Consider the following 26412-nt stretch of genomic DNA (forward strand, 5'->3'; position numbering starts at 1 on the left):
GTGTGCATAGAAGCCACGCCTTCTCCTGGAATGACAAGTCTTTCTCTGTGCTGTTCTGGCTGCCTCTGAATGGATTCAAAACATTTCCCGGTCGTCGTCATTTTGACCTGGGGAAGAGCCAAATGGTGCTAGACCTGGCGAACAGGGTGAATGAGGACACAGCATCATGTTTTTATGAGCCTGCCTTTCTGCTGTCTGTCAGTCAGCAGCCACATGCACCATTTTTTTGGTACCAGGAATCGAACTCGGGTCCTTGCGCTTACAAGGCAGGTGGCAGAACCACTGAGCTACATAGCTAGCCCCATTCACCATTTTTTTGATCACACCTCATAAAGACACTCAGGAAAAAAACCCTTCCAGAACAGCTTCCGAAATGATGGGATCAGTGTGTTCAAAGCAAGGGAGCAGGCTTTTGAAGGGAACTCATGACAATGCACCTTATACTGTAATAAAATTTTTAAAACTCTAAACATTCACTATATATTTGACCACACCTCCTACCCATATTTTATGGCCATAAAAAAGAATGAAATACTGACACCTGCTACAGTGTGGAGGAACCTCGCGAGCATCATGCTGAGCGAAAGAGGCCAGACATAAGGGCCACGTGTTATGCAATCCCATTATAAGAGATGCTCAGAGCGGGGAAATCTAGATCGAGGAAGTAGGATGTCCAGTTGGGGCTCAGGCCAATGGGAGATGATGGATGGAAGGCGTGGGATTTTTTTCTGAGGTGATAAAAATGCCCTAAAATCAACTGTGTGGGTGGTTGTACATATCTGTCAATATACTAAAAACCATCCACATTTACACTTCGGATGGACTGTTTGGCATGTGAAAAATGAAGCTATTTTTAAAGATAAGAATTGCTCCTCCTGTGCAGAGCCAGATCAGGACGTGCAAAGCACCATCTTGCGATTTTGTTGAATTCCCTGGACCTTCAGCTCCGCCCTGGCACACAGAGGGTGCTCAATAAATATTTTCTGAATTAATTCATATTGAAGTGGTGTTTCAAAGAAATATGCATCTGGAATATCTATATTTAAAGAAAAAGGATCCATTTGTATCCTAATCACATCCTCTCTCTTCAAAGATCTGTTGCTAAAAATGTCAAAGCTCTGTAAGTTTCCTCCTCACCAGAGAACAGCAAGCCAAACACACAAGATGGACAGTGAAGGAGGCAGACTGTGTGCTACACTGACATTTCCACAGCACCCTAGTGAAGACGCTATGGCTGTCGGATTTGCATCTGTAAACAGATTCAACACTTGATGAACTTCACTTGAGGGTTATATATAATTTTGTTGACTGTTTGGCAAAGTACCTGGAAGAGATTAGTTGGTCTTTGAAAAATGGCAATAATTACTATTATTAACTTCTCCAAGAAAACTCTTAAAAACATATTTACTTATGAATCTACCCAAACAGGTAGCAGATTATCAAATTGTATTGATTTATACTCGTTTCCATTTCTTCCACTTTCTGGTGTGAAGCACACTATTCAAACAAAACAGTTCACTGCAAGTCATTTATTAAAAATTTGATGGTGAGAAAGGTAAGGAGAAGTAAGACACATAGCAACTTTAATAAACTAATGTCTTTTGATTGGAGTATAAAAGGAAATCCAATTTCACAATTACTTGGCACAAAAAAGAGCATTTCTGTGTCTGTAACATAGTAATGTTCACCAAATTATTTGGCCACAGCCACATAAAACTTTCTTTTTAAAAGTCTACGCAAAATAAAATAAAATAAAATAAAAGTCTACACACAATGCAAGTATGAAAGTATTGGTTTTGCATATGCAAAAAGGATACCGGACAGAAGGCTCTGTGACCAGCCCTGAATATTTTACTTCAGAAGCTCATTTCAGAGCACTAAAAGGGTGGAGGTTGAGTGTGATTCAGACCAGCATGGCTCCATTTGGAGTCTTCAGGGAAGGGCCACTCCTGCTGCCATGGCAACCAGGCCCCGTGGGAAGGATAGAGGCTCATCCTCACTCCGTCCCCAGGGAAGTGGCTTCCGGAGGAATGTGTCCAGACCACTTGGCTGCCACTTTACGACCCTCGACCCTCAGTGCTAACCTGCTCTCTGCTCCCCTCCTCCACCACCAGCTCCCTCAACGCAGCTGCAGCCTGAGCTCAGGTAGAAGGCAGCGATTCTGTCTGCAATGGACCATGATTGCCAACAGACTGGAGGCCAGCCCTTTCCCACCTTACAACACAGTCCTCGGCAAGGACTCATCCCATTCTGTCATTTTAAGATTACCAAGATGAAGACCAGCGCTCGGAGAATGGAGGTGGGAAAGAACAGGATCAGGAGCTTAGTGAGGATTGCCTGGAGCTGAAGGTCGGGTTCCTCCTGATCTGATCTCTCCTCTCTGCCTTCCTGTGTGCCTCCACCTCCCCTGATGGAAAAAGACTGCGGCAGAGAGTTTGTATGCAGGACTCTGTAAGAAGACAGAGGAAGCCGGACTGGGCAGAGGGAGAAGTTAATCACAGTTCAGTCCTAGGAAAGGCGCTGGGGGCTCCTTTGGGGCTCGCCTTCCTCTACTCCTTTCTGTCTGCAGTTTCAGTGGGCAAAGCCACTCATCCACAGGGGCCTGTGGTTCAGAGGTCACAGAGACTGTAGGACCCAAATGTCTCACAGGTTTTCTAGCACCCAACCTGGCAGGGGCAAGAACTCCGTGTCCCTGAGTGGAGGGATGCAGAAACCACCCCAATCTGGGTCCTACAATAGTGCAATGACTTTGAGACCCAGCCAGGACTTCCAGCTAGCTTCCTCTCCCCAGGGAGAAGCCCGCCCCAGCCCATCTGCTGAGTCCCTGCACCCTTCACCCTGCAGGAGTAGGTATGATGTCACTCAGGGGCCTGAACTCAACAGAGCCCTAAAATTGGAGCTCTACCCACTCCACCACTGAGTTCACAGCAGCCTCAGACAAGTGAGGATAGCCTGGCCCCTGAGGGCAGGGCGACTTCAGCCTCACCTCTGATTCACCCCCTTTAAAGCAGTGCATGGCACAGGTGAGGGAAAGGGCACAAGAGGAGAGCAGGTCCGAGGCAGTAAGCAAGGCACACTTCTTTCCAACTCCAAGTGACCGCCCACTAGGTGTCAACCGTCCAACTTTGGCTTGGGCCCACCCAAACCTCTGTTCTCCTGTGGGCACCATTTGCTTTAGCTACAGGGATGCTTTGACCCAGCATCCAGAGCACATTGCCTTTTCCTGGGACTGCAGGAGGACCTCTCTTCTTCCTCCTGCCAGGAGCCAAGTAAGCAGCAACCAAAACACCACTGGAAGGCTTGAGTCAACACTTGCCACTCAGCATCTAAACATTTACGTCAGTCAGCTTTCTGTGGCTGGAACAAAATACCTGCTGCAATCATCAATTTAAAAAGAGAAGCATTTAGGGCCAGGGATTTAGCTCAGTGGTTCCACCACCTGCTCTGCAGGCTCCAGGACCCGAGTTCAATCCCTGGTACAAAAAAAAAAATTAAAAAGAGAAGCATTTATTCGGGCTCACAGTTCTTAGAGGTTTCAGTCCATGTTCAGTTGGCCCATTGCCTTTGGGCCTGTGGTGAGGCAGTGCATCAAGGCAGGAGTGTGTGGGGAGGAATCCACTCACCTGCAAGAGGGAAGAGCAGGAGGGGCCAAGGTCCCCTTGTCTGCTTCAATGCCACACTCCCAATGACCTCACCTCCTCTTACCAGGCTCTACTGCCTAAAGGTCCCACCACCTCCCTGTAGCACTGTGGGCTGGGGACCAAGCCTTTAACACACAGGCCATCGGAGCACATTTAAGATCCAAACTATAACAACACTCACTCAAGGTGAGCCATGGGGGCCCCAGACTGCCCCCACTATCATGTGGGCAAGAGTATTCAGCACCAAATCCCAGGGAGATTCCTCATCTCACCTCAGGGTCCCCAGGGGACCTTTTTCATGCCTCTTTCAGAAAGCCATAACCTTATTGGAATCCCATCTTAATCATGGAGCTGTCAAGAACTGGGAAGATGCCGACATTTCACCATGTGTTACGATTTGGATCTGGAATATCCCCCAAAGGCTCGATTCCCAGCCCTGCACGGTTCAGAGTCAGGGCCTCGAGAGGTGATCATATCACAGGGGCATTCACCTCACCGATGGATGAGTCTACCAATGATTCAGAGACCAGTGGGCTAGCACAGAGGAGGCCCACTGGAAGAAGAGGTCTTGGGGACCCGCCTTTGACATCTATCTCGTTTCCAGGCCTTCTCGCCTCCCTCTGCTTCCAGGCTGCCATGAGGTGAACAGCTTTGCTCCACCAAAGCTATTGCCATGACATTTCTGCATCATCATCGGCCTCAAAGCAATGGAGCCAGCTGGCCGTGGGACTGAACTCCCTGAAACCATGAGCTAAACTAAATCTTTTCTCCTTAATTTGATTTCTCTCAGGTATTTCATCACCCCAGTAGGCAGCTGACTAACATACCCTTATTGTAAGCTAACAAATGATATGGATGCTGGTAGAAGACAGGAGATGCCTGGCTCAGAGTCTGAGGGCACTATAGCTCATGGCAAAGCAAGCACCATGAGCTTCAGTTCTGTATAGGTTCCCCGGCCCACCAAGTCCCACAGGGCAGCCAGGAAGGCTCCCAGTGGATGTCGTGTACCCAGTGGGTTTGCCTCACAGCTCAGCAACCTTCAGCTGCAAACAAACCTACTTCCCTCTGCTCCAGAGCCAGACATTACCTTTATTACACTGGACAAAAGCAAACCTGCCCTCAGCTCTACCTTCCAAGAGTCTTGAAAAGATGGGCCAGAAGCAAGGTGCTGGTGTTTATGTTCACAAGAGGGAGTCAGGGAGCTGTCTCCCCTCCCACAGGAACATACTCCACCTCTCCGGGAAGAAGTGTCTGGAAGAGACCACGTGCAATGAGAAAGACCACTGCACACATTTCTGGAAAATCCTATTTGCTATTGCAATGTTGGGCAATTAATTTTTCAATGCCTTCATTTCCTGATCCTCAAAGTGGAGATGCAATATGATTCACATTTTTGGCAGCAGCATGGTGGACAGGCAGCCCAGAAAGTGACATTTATGTAGAAGAAAGCTCCATGCTAGAAGTCAGGTAGGTCCAGGTCATTGTTTGTTCCTGTACTAACTCACTGCGTGACCCTGAGCAAGTCATCTGACTGCCTGGGGCCCCATTTCCCCATCTGAACTGGATTTATAATATTTAAAACTCCTGTCAACTCTGAAGTCTGTATTCTATCTAAAACTCAGCGCACACTGAATGGGCTTAATTGTAAGACATGCTTCTCTGTAAATTATCAAGAGGCAACCACCCTAAAATGTAACAAGGATATAGAAAGATGGCTGTAATCTTGTCATAAATATTTACCTTGGGATTGTTGGGAAGATTTTTCAATACATGTAAAGAATTTGAATAGTATATACCACATTCTAAGGGTTAAATATACGATTATTAAGGCTAATTGCATGTAGCTGGCACATTAGTCAAGTATTTGTGTAAGTTAGATTCCATGAAGGGAGATGGCTGTGTCATGGGATAAATTCTTGTTCAATTTCTTTTTTGCAAGGCGGGGGGAGGGGGGGTACTGGGGATTGAACTCAGGACCTCGTGCTTGCGAGGCAGGCGGTAGAACCACGGAGCTAAATTCTTGGGCCTGCTTGTTCAACTTTTAATAGGTACTGCTAAGTTATCCTAAAATTTCAATGTGGTCTCATTCCCAACAATAGTATCAAGGAATGCAGGTCTAATTTTTTAAATGCTTTTTAAAAACCTTGAGTGAAGTTATCTTGCTTTGTGAGTGTAAGCAGCAGACACGTGCTGTGGTGTGAACATGGTGTGTCCCCCAGCACGCACAAGGAAATGTGCTTGCCATCCTGGCTGTGTTGAGGGCTGAGCCCTAATGAGGGGTGAGGTCACCAGAGGGACTAGTGCCTGTCTCATGGGACTGGCTTGATTCTGGAAGCAGTGAACGCTTGCCTCTCAGGCCGGGATTAGTTCCCAAGGGAGAGGGTTGTTAGCACGTGCCCACCTTCCTTTCCTGCCACACTATGACCTAGCCCAAGACCCTCACCCAATGCCGTCGCCTGACCTCGGACTCCTGCCTCTGGAAGCTTCAGCTAAATAAACGTCTTTCCTGTATAAATTAATGACAGTTTCGGCTACTCTGTATTAGCAATAGAAAAACAGGCAAACACAGCTTGTAAGCCTTCAAACCCATGGGTTATGTCTGAAGTCACAGATTACTTGTGACCTTCGTCTCCTCTCAGTTTCTTTGTCCTTAAGTGGCGACGAAGCCCCACCCCTACCCTACAGGCATGGCAAGGACCAGCTGAGCTAGTGAACACCAAGGCCCGGGACAGAGGAAAAGGCTGTTTCTGAAGCAGATCCACCTGCTCACACCTGTTTGCTCCGTGAGCACAGAGACGTCCTGTGCAACATTACTGGGTGCTCTGTAGAGAGACGGGATTCACAGCTCGGGTCTCTGCTGGCTCGACACCACCCCAGCACGCCCTGGTGGGAAGCTATTCTAGAACAAGGGTGAGGGGACCTTCACAGTGGTCTGCCAACTTCCTCAGCCTAAAACAACAGGGGAAACAGAAAATTGCTGACATTTCTTTCCATCTCTTTCTTTTGTTTTAATGTCAAAAGTCAAAGAACAGGTTGGGGATTCGACAGTGGACAGGGGACTCCAGCGGGCACCATGGGAAGTGTTGGGAGGAGATGCAACGGGAGGCGCCTGGGCCAAAGGTCAGAGGAGCAGAGTCCTGTTGCTGGCAGTAGCGGGATGGCAGGGCATCAAGCGCTGCTGGCTCCAGCTCCTCAGGTTAGCGACATCATTGGTGGAAGGACAGCCTCTGGCCACAGCAGCTGGGCCCCAAGTCAAGCTTTACATCTATGTGACCTTGGATGTCTCCTGCCTCCACCCATGGTGGCTCAGGCTTGGCTTTGGGATAGAAGCAAGGTTACCCTCTTGCACCTGAGTGCCAGAGAGCAGAGGAGAACTGAGGCCTAGCTGGCCCCTCTGTGAGCACAAAGGAGGAAGGCTGCTCTCAGGGGTGACCGCATAGTGCGGGATCCAGGGAAAAGTTAGGACGCCGGAGGTTAAGTTGTTTACCAGAGTTTGTAGTAATGAATCCCGGAAAGCAGGTGGATCCTGTGTTTCTCTGATTGCTTGCACCCATTCGGGTAAATAGAGGCAAGATGAGTCAGACACTAGGGCCTCCTCTGGCTGCCTGAAAATTAAACTGACTCTGTGTCTGTTTGCCATTCATCCTCCTCATTCACCCCCAGGTCAGGGAGAAGGAAGTAGCAGGTCTAGGTCCCCAACGAGTCGACGGGGTGGGTCGGCTACAGCTGGCCCTGATCAGGGACTTGAAACCGGAGCCTGCTACACCTTCGAAGCGGGCTCCCTGGCTCAGAAGAGGGGGCTCATTCGCCCCGAAGGCTGCCACCTTTTGATTGAACTAATAATGGCCACCAAGAAATGGGGAGTAGAGGCCTCAAAGAAAACCAAATGCCTTTGGGATTTCTCCGTGAGCAAAGAGAAGTGCCCAAGCTATCCCAGCCTTGGAGGGAGCTCTCAGCACGGGACTCCGCCGTCTCTGAAGGACCCTGCGTGGTGCTCACCGGTTCTAGGCGTCCTCTGGTTCATCTTCTCTCCCTCTCTCTGCAGAGTTAACGTCTCAGCTATCAAGGTCCCCTGGCTCGTCCTAGACGCAGCCTTTGGAAACCTCTCTCATCTTGCTCTATGGTGCTGTCTTCTTTTAATCCTTATCCCACTCCCTCATACTCTGCACGGTGGGGCTCCCTTCGGAGGCACTTTCCTCTTTTCTATCAGGAAGATGACCGAGGAACAGCACAGGACCTGTGACTGGTTTGAGTCCTGGGCTCTCCATCCCGTTACCAGCTCTGACTGGCTCCTTAGCAGTTTTGTGACCCCTGTTCCCCAGGGTAGAGTGGGGGTGACGGCCTCTTTCCGTGGGGCTTCTGTGAGGACTGGAGTTCATTAATCCCTGTAAAGAAACAGAAAAACGCCGATGCTCCCTGAATTAATTACTACTGTATACATTGCGTGAATGAATGATTTAAACAGTAGCCCGTAGGGAACATGTAAAGCAATTAAACAGCTATCCCTAAAGAACAGAAAGAACATTTGTAGAAGCACCGTCCTATGATTTACCTTCTTCTGGCCCAGCAGCGATAATGGTGGATGTCGTGTTTGTCTTCTCAGGAAACAAGAGGCTCAGGTTGACTGGGAATAGTACAGGGAGCCTCTCAATTTCTTCCACAGCGAGCCTAAAATTGGGTATTTTATCCCCATTATTCATGAGGATGAAACTCGCCCAGAGCTGAGCACCTGGCTGGGATCCCAGGGCCTCACGGAGTCTGGATACAAGCTCAGACCGGTCTAATGACGGCAGACAACAGGTCACACAGAGTCTCCGAGTTTCCTTCCTGCACAGCCACCTGATTTCAAATAACCCCCGGGAGAGGATGAATTAAAATCACGATTTTTGAAGGAGTTCAGTAATGGTTACATAGACTGACTAACAGGACATTAGTCCAGAATTAACAGTCTAGCAACTAAACCTATGCTGCAACCGGTAAGTAGACTAATTTAAAGAAAATTGTAAGAGGGGGGAAAAAAGAACTAGAATTTGGAGGAAAATTTTGTGTAGATGTCTCCAAAAAGCCAAGCGTGAATGGGGTAATGATTTGGGGAAATGTAATGACCAAGAAATAGACTATGATGATTGCTGAATTTTCTATTTGTGCAATATTCTTTTGGCCTCCGGGGAAACCGACATGTTCTCCATCATCTGGAAAATGCTGTGGAGGTCTTTGCTGTCACTGTTTTGAATATTCAGAAACAGAAGCAAAACCAGCCAGGGTCAGAAAATAACCCAAGAACAGAAAGCAGCTCATAGCCTTTTGCCGTACGTGTGTCTATCAAATTATTAGTGTTGTACCAAAGAGGCTCTGAGTATATTTTACTTATTTGCTTACGTGACCCTTCACCCGCTGTTTTTGTGTGTGGTAAGGAAAGGAAAAATGTAGCAAGAACAAGATGACCTTTCTATTCTGTCCTAAGACAGGAAACAGGAAGAGGGTGCTGCCATCTTAGGGTTACACAATATAACAACTTTAAATCATTATGCTGCACAGTGAGAAGAGGTTCTTAGTCATCAAGTGCACAGAAACACTGACTTACCTGGCATGAGTCAATTCTTTAGACTCTTTCCTCACAAAGTCTTTCCTCTAAAAACTAATCACAAAGGATCTGAAGTCTCATTTTTCTCCCAAGCTTCGACAGGGCAGGAATGTGCCAGTGGGTTGTATGTTATCTTAAAGATCACTGACAGTTCTAATATTTATGTTTCATGATCCTAAAGCATTCAGAGTAGACGTAGATAGAGGAGACATGGAAAGGCTTTGAGTTTACTCATTAAAGCCAATTTCCCAATTACCCCAAGGACCATGAACTGAACAGGAAGGCTAGGCCCTCTTAGACCCAGGCGTCCCCTTGACTGAAGCGGCCAATATCCACACGAGTTTTCCTCTGCACCAAGCATGAGGAAAAGCAGAGCGAAGACACAACCCTTCAGGAAGTCTGGGCCTGGAATCTCAGAGTATTCCAGAACATTCGCGGTGTTAAACATGGTGCTGCTGTAGAAGGAAACTCAGAAGAAGGTCACCAGGATGCACTATTTGGGGATGGCCTCCAGTTAGCTGAGTTAACTGTAGGGAGGCCATGGACATAAGACGCTGTGGCTACATGACACGTTTTACTAACAGCAATGCTGGAAAAAAGACTTGGATAAGTAGGGGGTATATTCTTAAAAAGGAAATGTCAAGCCAGGTGTGGTGGCACACGCCTGTAATCCTGGCTGCTGGGAAGCCTTGGCTGGCAAGGTCAGGGGCAGCTTGGGCAGCGTAGTGAAACCCTGTCTCAAAATGAAAAATAAAGAATCAGGGAGGTGGCTCAATGGTAGAACATTTGCCTAGCATGTGAAAGGCCCTGGGTTTAATGGAGAGAGGGAGGGAGGGACAGAGGTATTAATTTGAAAAAGGAGAAGAATCTGGAAAATAAATATAAGGCCCTCGAATCATGTTTGGATCCAGAGAGGTATCAAAATAAGCTTTTTGGGCTAGGGATTTAGCTCAGTGGTTTTGCCGCCTGCTGCGCAAGCGCAAGGACCCGAGTTCGATCCCCGGTACAAAAAAAAAAAAAAAAGCTTTTTATAAAAGGCTCACAGCTGGATGTGGTGGTGCACACCAGTAATCCCAGTACTCAGGTGGCTGAGGCAGGAAGATTGCCTTGAGTTCAAGGCCAGTCTGAACTACATAGTGAGACCTTGTCTCAAAAAAGTTAAATTAAATTAAAATAAATTTTCAAAAAGATTCACAAGGGGGCTGGGGATTTAGCTCAGTGGTTCCACCACCTGCCTCGCAAGCACAAGGTCCTGAGTTCGATCCCTGGTACCAAAAAAAAAAGATTCACAAGGTGGCAAGAAGTATATCTTAACAAGGATATAAAATTCAAAGGAGATTCTTAGGGATGTTTAAAATAAAGGGGGAAATATGGAAGTGCCATAACAATTGAGCAAAAGGAAGTGAACTGAACTTTGAGTTTTCTACATAAACTGTGGTGTGCTTCAGAGATTAAAGAGTAGAGTTTACCTCTTCTTGTTATGAGAAACACTTCCAGAGGGTCCCACGGAGTGGCCTGGGTAAGGGCCTGGCTTCTAGTCGAGCCTCCTTGCTGAGCTGGGCCTGAGCTCCCTCGCTCTGAGTGCCGGCCGTGGCTTCCTGGCCTCCCCAGTCGGGTGCTGGCGGCTCTCACAAAGCTCCTCTGGATGGGGCTCCAACACCTCTTCCACATCTATGGGTAGTGGCACGTTGGTTCATGAAATCAGTTCTCTCCACGATTCTGGTCGCAAACCAAACTGGATGAGAATCGCATCAAATTTCCCCATAGGGTCACCATTGAACCTAATGACTGAATTTGATTTGGTTCTCATCCAATTCAGTTTGCAACCAGAATCGTGGAAGGAATCAAGTTCGTGAACTGAGGCACCGCTGTATTTCCAGGGTTTGAGAGACCATCGGACTCAGTCATTGATAAAGACTTTGCTAGCCTCACAGTCCTAAGATATAGGACATCTTTCTCCTGTCCCTGAATGCCTCAAGATTGAGAGGAGGACGAAGAGACAACACACTTCTGTTTTCCCTACTGCTATCTTCCCCCGACACGAGATTGTTCTGGTGTTCTAAATTCCTAGCAAAGTGCTTTCCAATGGAAATACAGTTCATTTAAAATTTTCTAATAACCTCATGTTAAAAGTAAAAAGAAATAGGCAAAGTTTGTTTTTAATAATGCATTTTACTTAACCTAATACTGTGTATTCAATACATGTAATTGATGTAAAAATTAAGGAGATGATTTTCTCATACTAAGTCTTCAAAATTCAAAGTTTACAGGAGCCCCCCCTTGTCTGTAGAGGGTACATTCTAAGACCCACACTGTGGTTGAAACCCCAGTAGTATCAAACTGTGTGTGTGTGTGTGTGTGTGTGTGCTGTGCTTTTTCCAATACATATATACCTATGATAAAGTTTAATTTATTAATTGGGTACAGTCAGATATTAACCACAATTATAATGCTATACTATGTAAGTATACAAATGTGATCTCTTTTTGCCCTCCCAATAACTCACTGTATTGTATTCACCCTTCTACTTCTTGTTTATTTAAATTACATTCTAATATTTTTATTCTCTCATTTTAGTGAAAATACAAGTTGGTTATGACCCACCTATGAATGGGTCCTGGTTTCCATTGCTTAGAAAAGAGAGTTGACTGGCTTTTGGATGCCCAGTGCTTGGTGAAGTGAAGGGCCTGGGCCACGCTAGTGCTTCTGTGATGTTCATCAGTGCATGGATGAATAGAGGAGCTGGGCAGGTCACAGGACACTGGTTAAAATGCGGAAGTCCTTGAGAGGTCTGTCGTGTGGGTCACTGATTGTCACTTAGGGTTCCTGTTCACTTGTAGCTGTGGCAGAGTCCCCACATCAACTCAACGCGGGCCTCCTTGGGAGATGCTCCTGTCACCCTTGTACCTCTTGTGACGACTCAAACCAACAGGGTGGGACGAGGTGGGGCGAAGGACAAAGGCACTGAGAGGCAGCATGGAGCCACCACCACCTAAGGGCCACTTAACAAAGACTGCGGTGCCACCTTGGTTGGGAGCAGGGACAGCTGCCAAGGGACAGACAGGAAGGTGGCAGGTGCGGTGTGGATCCTCGGGACAAAGGGGTGGTTCCCGTCCTGGGTGGAGACTGGCCACCCTGGAAGAGCACACGGCACAGACAGGAGCGTTCCAGGCAGCAGCTGGCTGTGGGTGACTGGCACGGCTGGAGGCACAGCCACATTGTGCATTTACCACGCGTCTCGATTCAGCCTTAGCACATTGAGAGCTCAGCAGCAGAGCAGAGCTGGTGTTGGAAGACCCTGTGTCCAAGAGCGGAGCCCTCCTACAGGTGCTTTGAAAAACAGGCTGTTGGTTACCTGGACCAGAACCTGGGGACAGTCTGAACCCACAAGAGTCAGAGCCTGAGAAAACAGAACCACTGCAGTGCACATGCGTCCATCCCCCGAGGAAGCAGTACTTCTTTCCTTTCCACCCCAAATGCACTTCTCAGCAAGAGAACCAACAGCCCATTCCCCAGAGAAGAATATAATTATCTCGCTGTCTTTGGATTCAGGGAGATAGTGATTACCCACAAAATCTCTGCTGTAGAAACAATAAGCATTTGTATTAGTGCTCCTCATTTTTTAAATGATGTGGAAACTTCCATCAATTCCCCAACCCTGGTGCAGGAACCTTGATTCGGAGACTGTTTGCAATTAATGAATTTCTTATTGTATGACATGGAAGCAAAGGAGGATGGAAATAATTAGAATCTAACTTGGAAGACAGGGAGGTTGAGTTCACTGTGAGATATCAAGCTAGCCCTTTTATAGGACCAGTTGGAACAGCCAGTAAAAGGAGTAATAAGAAAATTTACATATTAAGATGAGGCTGACTACTTTGTATGGAGGAGGGAAGGATTTTTTTTTATTCAATCAACACATTCTGTAAGATCAAAGTAGCACATGTATATAGAAGTACAGAGCTTCCAAAATGGTTTCTGGCATCTTCAAATTTCATCATCTTCCCATTTTCCTATCTTTTCCCTATTTGGATGGCAAGCTAGCTCAGAGAAATATAGAGAAATACAGGATTTAAATATTTTCTGTGTTTTCAGAGGGAGAAAAATGGCACACATTATCTACGCCAACATCAGCGTATTTATGTTTCATTTGTCACAGTCCCGTTCCCAGCCCTCCATCATCCCTCTGAGAGAAAATCTTGGCTGCAGAATGTCAAGGGGGACTGGATAAACCACCGATGAAATCCCAGGTGGAGAGAGGAGATTTCACTGATCCTCAATCGAAGCTATAGCTGCAGTCCTGACTAACCTGCGTGCTCAGTCTTGATGGCTCCAGACAAGCGCCACTGTGGGCCCCCTCCTTTTTGGGTCATGAGTACCCACTCAAAAAGGATGAATTTCAGTCAAAGGAAGAAGCATTACGAGCACACAGTGTAAATAATAGATCTGCGGTACTTCCTGGACTTAGTACATCACTGAATTAGTAATGTGCATGGTTAAGAGGTTGATGCTTAGGGCAAGGACGCCCCCTCCTGGAGCTGCCTTAGCCGATCAGTGCTCTTCTAGGGCTCTGAAGCCCCGAGGAGGCCGGGGCTCAGTGGATGAGTGTGAACTGTACCAGAGCAGCACTGGGTCGGCCAGTGGCCTGCCCAGGGAGAAGTAAATGACCCATGGATTCTCTTTGTCAAAGTCGAGACCCTGCATTTTCTGTGGCCTGGCTCTGTCCACTCCAAGGCAAATGGCTTTTCTTTCAGCAGCCATTCTCTGCCACCTTTTTTCTGAAACTGCCCTTTCCACCTGTCCACATCCTCTGCTCCATCCTCATTGTAGAGACATGGCACGTTGAGTAAGAGAGTAGCCAGGCCTTTGGAATTAGTCCAACCCTGCATCTCCATGTATCCTTTCCTTCCTCTTGCTCCACCAAGTACCTCATCCGGAAGCAAAGTCCCCATAGAGAAGAGGACTTCTTCCCATCTGGACCTGGAACATCCGGCCTGATCCCTTCATATTTCACCCCAGATGTTGACCCCAGAATGTGGTAGTGATGATGATTTTCAGAGAGCTGAGGCCCAAGGAGCACTGTGCAGTCGGAAACTGCCCAGCTTACGCTGCTACTGCGTCAGTGATGCTGGCAGGAGACACGAGTCTCTTGGGTCGGAGACAAAGGACTTCATTACTAATAACAGACAGCAGCATCAGCACGTTTGCATGAATTCCCTGCCCCACACACAGAGGTGGGTGTAGGGTCCCAGATGACACCTGCACATATGGGGGGCTGCATCACGGGACAGAAGCCGGGGCTGAGAGCTCAGCAGGTGAGCAAGAAGCAACAAGCCTGGCTCCCGCACTCCGACCTGCTTCCTCACCTGCGAGGCTGGAGAAGCTGCTGAGCTTCCGGACACAGCCCAGCTGCGCAATGTGCACACTCAGCCAAGGCCTGAGGGAGATCGGGGCCTGGAGCAGGCGCTCTCCCCGCAGGGCCCCTACCCTTTGTAATTCCAAACTTCTCCGCAGAACTACGCAAGTCCACGGCCCCTGACATTGAGGGCCACTGGCCTTGTGCTGCTGTTGAAGGCTGCATAAGACACTGCAGGGCGGCAGAAGGGACATGAGCTGTGGCACACAAACCTGCCTCCCTGGGTCTCAACAAAACCACTCAAAGCGCTGTTTCCGTTCCTCATGCTCAGTTACGTGGTTCTCAGTTCCTCTTAGACTGCAACACTGAAAAAGGAACACGACCTACCCTCAACCTGCTGGGAGCCATGAGGAGTCCACACAAACAAAAAAAACAAATCCAATTCACTGAGCAGCTCAAGCTTAGTATGTCCAAGAACACAGTCCTGGTCTTGTTCACACGCTTCTCCCGCAGCTGCCCCTCCACGCGGGGACAGGGCCAGCCTTCCAGCTGCTTGGGATGACCCCCTGGAGTCACACAGACTCTTCCAGCTTCCAACCGTATCCGGCAGCAGCCCTGACCACAGCCTCCCGCCACTCTGCCTTCTCCCGAGGGCTTCCTGGAGGAAAGCAGACTGCGACGCGCCCACCACTTCTCTGTGTCTCTCAACTTGGCCAGTGCTAAAGGCCCTGTCTCGTGAGCTGCAGGGTCCTGTGCATCGCAGCCCAGCTACCCATCTGCTGTGCTCGGAGCATTCTGCACCACCCCCACCCCCCACCCCCGGGCTACACCAGGCCCCCATCCCAGGATGCTGGCCCTGGGCGCTGCGCTCCCCTCTGCTGGAGGTGCTGGGCCCACCTCCGCCCCTCCCTCGGCCCCTGCCTGAGTGCCCTGACCTTTCTCTTCCCCCAGGTCCATGGAAAGCAAAATTCCTCCCCACAAAAACTAACACCTTATGGGCCGGGGATTTAGCTCAGTGGTTCCACCGCCTGCCTCGCAAGTGCAAGGTCCCAAGTTCAATCCCTGGTACCAAAAAAACCACAAAACTAACACCTTAGTAATATTTACTAAGTCCTCACAAGGTGCCAGGCATCCTACACATGTTCTGTCACTCAGACTTCCCAACACCGTCATGAGATAGATACAAACATAAGACTTAGGCCAGGTAGGCAGCAACCTGAGTGTTGCATGCAGGGAAATTCTCTGCAGCTAAATAGTCTGCCAGGAGACAAGACCCGGCCACTGTGAGACACCGGTCACGAAGGCCAACAAGGATCAACCAAGCACTGAGCAAAACTGCAGCTTTTAAATCACTAGGAATCATGGACATGCAGAATGCTAGCAATATTTGGTCCTCATCTCTGAGGAAAGGCAATTTTCTTAGTCTGTTTCATGTTGCTATAATAAATCCCTGGAGGATGGATACTTTTCAAAGAAAAAGGGTTTGCTGAGCTCACGGATCTGGAAGTCTGGGCACAGGACACTGCAGGTGCTTGGCTCCAAATGAGGGCTACACAGAGGTTCAGCTCATGAAGAAGGGGACACAGAGCATGCAGAAGAGCTCACGAGCCAGAGACCAGAGGAGGAGATGGGCTTGCTTTATAATCACAGTCCTGTGAGGTGAGAACTCACTCTGAGAAAAAAGCTTTCACGCCTCTTGAAGGCCCCACCATCTGGCACACCAGAGATCAGGCCTCTCCACACCAGAGGACAGCAGGTCCTGCAGGATCCTGCCTGGCTCTCAGGCTTTCTACCTGCAGAAGGGCCTCCCTGTCTGGCCCCAAGGTTCCTCTCCTGGGTTCAGGCTAATTGGGCTGTTTTCTGCCACTGCACTGACCTTTCTGGAAGGTTCTATGGCTCATCTTCCCACCCCTCTCCGCCGGCCCAGTGTGCTACCTCTGCAACATTGCTGTTGACACCTGACCTGTTCTCCCTGGGGCCTGGTGACCATCTTGGCAGGTGTCACTCTTGGGGAACACAGCTGCCCAGTGTGGGGTCCTCCATCAACAGCTGGTCCTTCCTGTTTGAAAGCTTCAGCCCCAAGGAGAACCAGCAAAGGGGACTTCTGATTCTCCGCTCATTTGCACAACAGGAATGGCACTTGGCCCGGGGGCTCCAGGCCCTGCCTGTGCAGTCCCTGTGAAGGTCACCTCTGGGCCAGGCTGCTGTCTTCCTCATGCTCCCTGAAGAGGCCTCTGCCGGTCACCGCTGCCCCGAAGGAGGACTGTCCTTAGCCTCGACTCTGCAGGCCCTCAGCTGGCACTGAGCATGTCTCCCATCTGTCCTTGGAGTCACAGCTTTCAGCACGGTTGAGTACCACTTGTGCAATGCATTATTTCATGGGTTTTCTTTCATCCAACTCAGTTTTCTTTCTTTTTCTCTGTATTAGCCCCTATGTGCAGTGTGTAATGATGGCATTCCTCGTGGGGAGTTGGGGCATGCACGCACACAGCACATCTTCATTCTTTTCTCATCCTCTCCTCCCCTTTCCCTTTCCCTCTCCCTGCATCTCTTGGTCCTCGTCCCTTTTGGGAAAGATCTCCCTATTTCCTATTATCTACCTTTTATTTAGCTCTTTATTTATGCCTTGGGTTTTTCACATAAGAGAAACCATGTGATATTCAAGCTTGTGCATCTGATGCATTTCTCAAGACGCATCCATTTTCCTGCGAATGACTCAGATTTGTCCTTCTTTATGGCAGAGTAGTGCTCTATGGTAAATAAATACCACACTTTCTTTACTCATTAATGTGTGAATGGACACGAAGGCCACTTCCAGAGAGGCAGTTGCCCTTCCTGCCCTGCTCCTGTTCCATAGGCAGCAACCACGAGATTTCACACGTCCCGCGGTCTGCACCTAAACCCGACTCGCACGCTGTGGGCGGCGCCCGGAGGACACGCGCAGACCACGGGGGCGGGGCTCTTCTAGCCCCGCCTCTCGGCCCTCCCCGCCCAGGCGCAGCTCCCCACCTGCTCAGCAGCCCCATTTGGCATCTCATCGCGAGTCCCTGTCCTCTGAGACTCTTAAGGCGGGGCACAAATTAAGGGACACAGCAATTACCAGTAGATGAACAAAGAGTGTTTTTCCTCCTTAATTTTTAACTGGTAAAGGTGAAAAATCGTGCAGATCCGTACAGTAACACGTGGTGGCTCCAAACACTGTAATATTTAGTCAGGGTTAGTCATCTCCTCAAGCAGCGATCATTTCTTTACGGTGAAAATTGTCAATATATTTTCTTCTGGTTATTTAAAAAACGTCCAGTTCATTATCCTTTTGTGTAGTCTCCTTCCTCCACAATAGCATCCCAAAATGTCTTGCTCTTATTTAACTGCAAGTCAGGGCAGGAATTTAGCTCAGTGGTGCTGCCGCCTGCCTGGCAAGCCCAAGGTCCCAAGTTTGATCCCTGGCACCAAAAAAACAAAAAACAAAAAACACCAATAACTGCAACTTAGTGCACACTGATCATGCACTCCACACCCCAGCCTCTGGTAACCCTTCTTTGACTCTCAACTTCAAGGACTTCAGCTGCCTTAGATTCCACCTGTGACTTACATCATGGGATACTCACCTTTCAGTGGCTGGCTCATTTCACTTAACGTAATGATCCATGCATCATAAATAACAGGACTTTCTCTTTTTCGTGTCTGAATCATATTCTACCAGGCACGTGTACCTCATTCTCTCTCTCCATTCATTACTTGATGGACACCTAAGTTGATTCCATTTCTGAGTAGGTAACATTATGGTGAGGCTTAGGAAGCAATAACCAACCTCTGGGGTTTGAAAATGTTAATTTAAAACAGAATAATGCACCATTCCTGGGGCCCAGAGTTACACTGGCCACTCAGAAGGCAGCTTTCAAGCAGACATGGGGACACCCGCTCCACTCCTGTGCAGTGAGGTGCTTAATGCATGATGGGAGGGCACTGAGAAGGCTCCTCTGCATCCCACATTTCTTGATTCCCCACCCCCCATTATCCCCACAACTCAAAAGTATTGTAAGGCATGAAATTTTAACTTTAATTTAAGGAAAACTCTACTTGTGAACTTTAACAGAACGACACCTTCTCAAGACACCACAACCGAGGAGACAGGACAACGACACTGAGGGAACTGGTCTGCCACTCGCCAGGGCTGGCTGGGGCCATCCTGGGTCTCCATGTGCTGCGTGCATTTTGATTCAGCTCCGGAGCTGCCGTTCTGTCTCTGCTTCTATGAGTTTGACTATTTCAGACATCATATATAAGTGCAGTCCTGTGGTGGAAAACAGAATGGAGGTCCCTGAAAAAAATGTAAAAAAGCCAGGTGTGGTGGGGCACGCCTGTAATCCCAGCACTCGGGAGGCTGAGGCAGGAAGATCACCATGAATGTGAGGCCAGCCTGGGCTACATAGTGAGACCCTATCTCAAACAAACAAAAAAGTGAAATAGCTCTTTTCATTTTTTAAGAAGGGTTTCTTTCCTTGTAGTACTGGCTACACCCCATGCTACTGATGTTGGGATATCGCTCCTAAAACAAAGCACCCTGAAGCCAAGGCCCAGAGCTGTTTTTTTCATTTTTGCCTCAAATTACAGAAAGGAATAGTTTTTAAGACCTGCTGAGGACTTCAGTGTGGGTAGGGAAGATGGAGGGAAAGAGAGGGAAAAAGAGAAATTTTCAAAATTAATTATTGATGGCTACTCAGTGGACCTCTTAACACCTTGAGGCATTTTAAATGCCTGAAAAGGAGACGCTGCTTATAAAAATGCTGTGTATCTTCCCTGCAGGTGGATCAAAGACGAAGACGTTCCGACTCTCCTTCAACCAGGCATTCAGTGCCCAAAGGAAACTGAAACTCGGGGTCAGCCAGCGTCTGCGGCTCTGTTAACACCCCCAGCTCCCGGTGAGCTGAGCTCCCGCTCTGCAACCAGGCACCGAGGGCCGGGCCGCGTCCACCAGGTGGCAATGCAGAACGCGAAGAGCCGCCCCGAGCCCAGCTCCATCTGGCCGGCCAGGAATCCGCAGGAGTGGGCCTGAGAGTGTACTGCTGGCTCCCGGCAGGCTTCCGCCTCTTCTCGGGGCATCCCGGCCTCTACTTCTACCGCGGATAGGCTGGCCTTTAAAATCACTAACATCCTTGACTGGCAGTGCAGCTGAGCGGAGCTGGGGAAGGTCAAAGCCGCGGTGCCCTCTGGATCTATCCAGGAGGTAAGCGGGCCACGAGGCTTCTATCGCGGGCCCCTTCCGGCTAAGACGATTGCTGACGTCTTTCTTGTCCTAGATGTTGTAAAGCCACTGGAAATATTTGGCGGATGTTTTAGTTATCGCTCATCTGGGAAGGATGGTGCTCTCAAACACCCCGGGCAAGCTACTTTCCCCACAAGAGCTAATGCTCCGTATTAAGTTGGAGAAAAATTTAAAATCCTCACAGCCAACGCTTGCTTTTAAAACTGATTTATGGGGTGGGGATTTAGCTCATTGGTTCCGCTGCCTGCCTCGAAAGCACAAGGTCCTGAGTTCGATCCCCAGTACCAAAAGAAAGAGAAAACTGATTTATATCTCCTTGGATGCCTTATTTTTACTTTTGCTTTATTCAGAGCTGGGGATCGAGCCTAGGATGCTCAACCAGCGAGCTACACCCACACCCCAGCAGCAGTATTTTTTTGGAGTAGGTAAGAAGATATTTATGAGTCATGTTCTTGCGCTACTTATATCGTCATTCATCTGAATTTCTGTGGCTACGCATTACTTTCACAAACAGAAATAGCTGTTTCTGTGATAAAGTGGTGCACAACTGTGAGAGAGAACCCGCGTGTTATTGCGACACAAGAAAGAAAGGTCTTGCGAGTGGGAGGCTGGGGACACACAGCGGTTAAGTGCAGCACGGATTGGCCCTGGACACGAGTTGCTGATTTTGGAAATGCTATTTCTGGATGTAGGTCACTTGAGCACATTCCTATGAATAATTAAGTATCTTTCTTAGGGTGGGAAGATTATCAAGTTGCTCATTATTCCTTTTTGAAAACAATTAGTGAGATGACTGGTAGTTGAGACTTCAGTTGCTAAAAAATAAAACCAGCGAAGTCCGCATATCTAATGTTTTGCCCCCCGGGGGCTGCAGAGCGACTTGATGCTAGTGGCGCCTGTGGGGTTGGAGCCCAAGAAGCCCAAGAAGCCCGGCGGCTCGCTCTCCCGCACCCAGTGGCACCGGGGCACTGGGACGAGCTGTCCCGAGGGCGGGCAAGGCGACGCAGAGGGAGTCTCCGGCGGGCGGCCCTCCCCTTGGCTAGAGCCAGAGAAGCACCGGCCCTGAGGTTGTGCAATGCGCCCTGCCCTGGCAGAGGAAGAGGACGCCTTCCGGTCCTGCACAGAAAGCCAGAAAGCGTGGGCCGCGCGCTGTGCTCCTCCTCCTCCAACTCCCCCCCCCCCCGCCCCGTGGCAGGAGGGAGAGGCACGCAGAAGGCCCCGTGAGGCATCCCGTGAGGCATGAAATCCTGGCCTTGTTACCACTGCTCCCTCAGGCCACGCTCATTGGTGACACTGTCTGTTGCCTTTCGATTCGCATCTTCCCGCAGCTTGGCCGTGTGTTCACTCAACGGATAAAAGCAGCAGTGCCTGCTCATCTTCAGGGGATGCTTACAAAGTGCCCAGGGGATGCTGGAAACCACAGATCTTACCAAACCCTATATATACCATGCTTCTTCCTAAACATACATACCTAAGGTGAGATCAAAATACATGGTGTTTAAATTTTTTACAAATTATTACAGAGAGACATATTCCCATTAATTCCCCTAAAAATCCTCCCCCTTGTTTCAACCACAGGTATCCCATCTCCATGCCACTTTCTGCAGCAGTTCGGGAAGCCTTCTTTCATATCTTTATTAGGTGCAATAAAAAATACGGTAAATGCTGCTGCTGAGGGCCTTCCAGCAGAAAGGCAGGCTCATAAAAACATTCAGTGCGTCCTCAACCATCTTATTCATCACATCTGGCACCCTGAGGCTTCCGGCTCTTCCCCAAAGTCAAAATGACCATGAAAAGGAAACATTTTGAATGGATTCAGGACATCAAGGCAGCCATGAAGATGTAGCTAAAGACACTCGCGAAAGAGGACTTCCAGAAGTGCTTCAGAAAGGGCCGAGAACGATGGGATAAGTGTGTTTGAAGCAAGAGGGATATTTTGAGGAGGATTAATGACCATATGTCTTCACTATAGTTATTTTTTCTTAATTTAAACATTCATTTTATCATGCCTCATGATAAAGTTTAACTTCTAAATTAGGCACGGTAAGAGGTCTGCAGCAATAACTAATAATAAAATAGAGCAACTGTAACAATATGCTGCAGTAAAAGTTGTGTGAATGTGATTCCTCTCTACGCATGTTGCTGTGCCGTGCTTGGCCTCCTGGTGATGCTGTGGGATGACACGGTGCCTCAGTGATGACAGCATCAGCACTACCTGAGGGTGGCTCTAACACAAGCACAGCAGTGTAAGGCAGTTGATTTGGCAACCGCCGGCTCTGCCAAGTAAAGAACAGGAGGGCAGCATAGACCATGTGGAAACACCAAGCAAGGGGATGGGAGAGGGGCAGCCTGTGGTGGACAGGACTGTCCTCATTAGGGCAGAGACAGGCGCCTGCCTGGGAGACATTCAGGCAGGGGCGCCAGCTTCGGAGTGTCCATGAGAAGAAAGGTTTAGGCCAGAGCTAATTGCATTGGGCAAGGTCTCCTAAAGATGGTACTAACATGGGGAAGAAAAGTACAAGGAAAAGAAAGGAAGGCCCAGGCCCCAGTGGAGAGGAATGTCCATCCACCTTTAAGAACAGGAACAGAATGCTGGTTGCGGTGGCCATGATTTAATCCCAGAACTCTGGAGGCTGAGACAGAAACATCCCAAGTTCAAACCCAGCCTGCCTGGGCAACTTAGCAACTTAATGAGACTCTGTGTCAAGATAAAAGATAAAACAAGATCTGGGCTGTAGCTCAGTGCAAAGACCCGGAGTTCAATCTCCCTCCCCCCAAATAGAGTAGGCACAGGAGAGAAGCATGTGTAGCAAGGTCGTTGAAACACCACCAGAGTGTGGCATCCAGCGAGACCCGGGCAGAGTGTGGTCGGTGGGAGGAACGGCCGTATTGAAGCAGTTGGTGCAGGGGAAGCTCTCGACAGCAGCCCAGGGCAGAGCGTTGCGCCTAGAGATGGAATGGCACTTCTCTAGACGTGCTACCCAGCTACCTTCTTTATTTTCCAGGAGGACTTTTAGCCACAGAACTATAAAACTGGCCCGATTGGGAAAATACTTTTTTTCAAAACAGTGAGGTGGCTGGGCTTTCTGTAGTCGCCAGCTCAGCAGGAGCCATGGGTACCATCTTCTCCCTGGCGCCTGCTCATGAACTTGGGCATCCCTCGAGGGACACTCAGGCATCCAGCACTGGGGACCGCGGGGAACCTCTAGGTATTCCTAACCACCTGCGAGCCACCCACCCACCTGTCCATCTCACTTTTTGGATGTGTTTCAAAGTAAGTTCTTTTACATCAGAACATTTCACAGCCAAACACTTTAGCATCCACATTGTAACTAGAGTTTAATATCTGTAGTTGTATCTTCAAGAGATAGTTCCTTTGCTTTCGAGGTAAAATTTTAAAATAGTGAAATGCACAAATCTCAAGTATACTGTCTGAACCTTTTTGGGTATTGTTTTCTTTTTTTTGGTACCGGGGATTGAACTCAGGACCTTGCATTTTCGAGGCAGGCTCAGTGCCACTGAGCTAAATCCCTGGCCCTTAGAAGCTTTTTGACAAATGCATATCCCAACCCCGTCCTACCAGGTGACAGAATATCACATCACCCCAGAGCATGTATCCCCACTGCTTCACCATCAGAGAGGGCAGCGGATGTTAGGAAAGAACCCTGGTTATCTCAGTCTAATTTCTCTTGCTGTTACAAAACACTCAAGCTGGGTAATGTATGAAGAAAAGAGGTTTCTTTTGCTCACAGCTTTGGAGGTTCAGGGGGTTGTGCCACATAGGCCTCGCCCTGGTGAGAACCTCGTGGAAGGTGTCGCCTCAAGCCAGGGGTGTGTGCATGAGGGAGAGGTCACATGGGGATTCCGGAAGCCAGAGAGAGGGGAGGGGTCAGGCTCGCTCTTGTAGAGCAGCCTTCTCTGGGCGCACAGGTGCCTGGAGAGCCCCATGCTCTCCTCCCGGGGCAGCGCCCCCGAGGATCCTGTCGCTTCCCACCCCGAGGACATCGCCCCGCATGGACACTCAAGCTCGGCCCAGACCTCCGCTTCTACCCCGGGGCTCTATCTGATTCACCCACATGTTCGCCAAGCGAGAAGTCAAGACTGAGGTCTTCCTAAAAGTGCTTCTGTAAACATTTCACAGTAAATGCTTTGCCAAGGACAGTGGTGTTCAGTGACCCGAGCCCAGCCTGGGCGTCGTCATTCCTCACTCGGAATCCTGCTCTGCTGGTGCTAAGAAAGTCGCTGGCAGAGTCCCTGACGCGTGGGATGGGACCAGCAGCCACCCGTGTTGCTGCCATGTCAGAGACGTGCAAAACTCGCTGAGTAGCACCGGGGGAAAGGTAAAGACTTCAATAGCGGGGCCCCAGCACTTCGCACTCACCTGGCCACATCACTAAGGGCAGACGGGGGTCACCAGCTTGACCTGGGGGTCCTGCGTGGAGCCCTCTGCCTGCTCAGGTTCGGCACTAGGGTTGGAGCCATGGCGCCAGACCTCGTCTTCCTGGTGAAACACACATCACTGACGGCCCGGAAAAGGCTGGGGTGTGTCTGTTTATTGGTTTTGCTTTGGTCTGTAAGTCTGGGCTCTCAGAGATCAGGCGAGGGGGCAGAGTGTTTGGAATGCAGTAAGGGCTCGGAATCATTTATCCTGCCTGCTGGTGAGGAGCTCGGAGGCAGAGGGTGAGGGGACACTCCAGTGACTTTGGAAGTTGGAGTTAAAGCCTGTTTGAACTCTTTCCAAGCTCCTCGAAGGGCCTACTGACCCCCGCCCGCCAGACTTCCGTTAACTCCTGAGCTTTCCCAGACTCGAGTCCACGGCTCCTTCCAAAGTCCTGATCCTGCTGAATCCACACCTCTTGGTGCCACCCCTGCTGCTCCGTTTGTCTGCTCTAGGCCGACCCAGATACAGAATTCAGCCTTTTGTTTCATCTCCCCAGTCACCTTCCCGAGGCAGTGCCTCTACAGTCTGGTCTCTCTCTGGCTCCTCCCCTCTCCTCTCCTCCTGTGACTGCCCCACCTCCACCTCCGCAGCACCCCACCCCCACCCCCACCCCCGGCCCAGACCCAGACCCAGACCCAGACCCAGATCCAGGCCCAGGCCGGTCTGCCTAGGGCTCCACGGCTTGTGTTCTTCCATCCCGGGCCCAGGATCTCACACTTTACCCACAAGTAGCTAAATCAAGGTATTTTTCCAAACAAAGAATTCTCTAAGAGGAACTTAGGTATAAATCCTTTAAAGTACTGCATTTAATATATACATTTAATATATGTAAGGCATACAATTAGTACACATTTAATATATATGGCATACAATTTTATACCATATACTGTATATTCTATATACACATGCACACACAAATTACATAATACACACAATACATACAGTGTATGCATAAACTTTTATATATTTTATATGTATATAAAATAGGACACAAAATGTATCATTACATAAGACCATGTTTTTAAATCTGCAATGGATATTATATATACACAGACATGCCCATATATGTGTGTGTATATATATATATATATATAAAGTCCCACTATACATATATTTGGTGGGGGTGAGACAGGGTCTCCTGTTAGTTCAGGCTGGCCTTGAACTCACTATGTAGCCCAGGAATGCTGGGCTCACAGGCGTGCGCCATCACACCCAGCCCACTATACACATTTCTCTACATATATCATAGCCGCTTATATTATCAAATTGGCAAGTTGTTGAGCTCCTGCCTCTGTCATTTTTTATTATATTTACTTAGTGTGTGTGTGCGCGCACGTGTCTGTACTTCTAGGGCCTCGCACATGCTACCGCTGAGCTACACCCCTCTTATTATTTATTATAATAAGATCTGAACGAAAACCTTATACTATCTCACCTTTATTTCCTTTTCTCATCTCTTGATTTCTGTACTGCCACAGATGTCCTTGCTGCCATCTGGTTGACACAGTTTAGCAAATGTAAGGCTGGGAACATCAGTGAAGCCGAGCGTTTATTCAGTCCGCATGCTAACAATCACTAGAACGCCATACTGGGTCCCACAGGAAGGGCAGGACAGCAGAGCTTGCACGCGCCACAGCGCCCTCCTGCCAAGGGAGGCGGGGCCAAGCCTCGCTCTGCTGTGCAGCCGCGCCGCTGCCTCAGCACAACGAGCCAGCCGGGAAAGTCACTGTGGTTAAAAGGAACTGCTGGCTTATGGATTTTTTAAGAATTACAATTCGCCTGCTCTTTTGACGGTTAGTTCTGCTTAGGTGGCAGAGTGGCTGTCACGAAAGAATGAGCTCGGCCTTGTCTTGTGCCCAAAGTAAAGAAAGAGGTCAGGTAAAATGACTGGACTAATAGCGCCAGGCTACGTGGAAACCAGATTTCAGATGAGACCAAAAAATCCCCACACAATGGAAAATTTCTGTCCACTAAGAAAAAAAAAAAACTCAGAAATGCACATATGAGCAACATCCTCTTTATCCCTTGGGGGCGTTCTCAAGGAAGGCAGGGTGCAATCAAACCGCGGAGGCAGTAGCACAGTTAGCAGCTGAGTTAATTTTGGACATCACAGCGCGTGGCCTT

The 26412-nt window shown here is 48.9% G+C and overlaps 2 long non-coding RNA genes across 4 annotated transcripts; one reads left to right on the plus strand and one right to left on the minus strand.

Annotated features, from left to right (window-relative positions):
- Positions 1–6637: 6637 nt before the first annotated feature.
- On the minus strand, positions 6638–25863 carry LOC110350859 (uncharacterized). Of its 2 annotated transcripts, none has more exons than XR_015442499.1 (4): positions 25724–25863; positions 10695–10944; positions 8194–8480; positions 6638–8026 (listed from the first exon to the last, which is right to left on the minus strand). It is a non-coding gene; the product is annotated as an uncharacterized LOC110350859 (long non-coding RNA). The 2 variants fall into 2 exon arrangements; XR_015442498.1 differs by having other exon boundaries at positions 10695–10896; positions 25724–25852.
- On the plus strand, positions 8465–25724 carry LOC110350860 (uncharacterized). 2 transcript variants are annotated; one of them, XR_015442500.1, is made up of 3 exons: positions 8465–8617; positions 19388–21323; positions 21426–25724. It is a non-coding gene; the product is annotated as an uncharacterized LOC110350860 (long non-coding RNA). The 2 variants fall into 2 exon arrangements; XR_015442501.1 differs by having other exon boundaries at positions 19388–19808; positions 21176–25724.
- Positions 25864–26412: the final 549 nt, after the last annotated feature.

This window comes from Heterocephalus glaber, unplaced genomic scaffold, assembly GCF_053883595.1.
Source record: "Heterocephalus glaber isolate CG9 unplaced genomic scaffold, H.glaber_assembly_v1.0 deba00000331, whole genome shotgun sequence".
NCBI lineage: Eukaryota > Metazoa > Chordata > Mammalia > Rodentia > Bathyergidae > Heterocephalus > Heterocephalus glaber.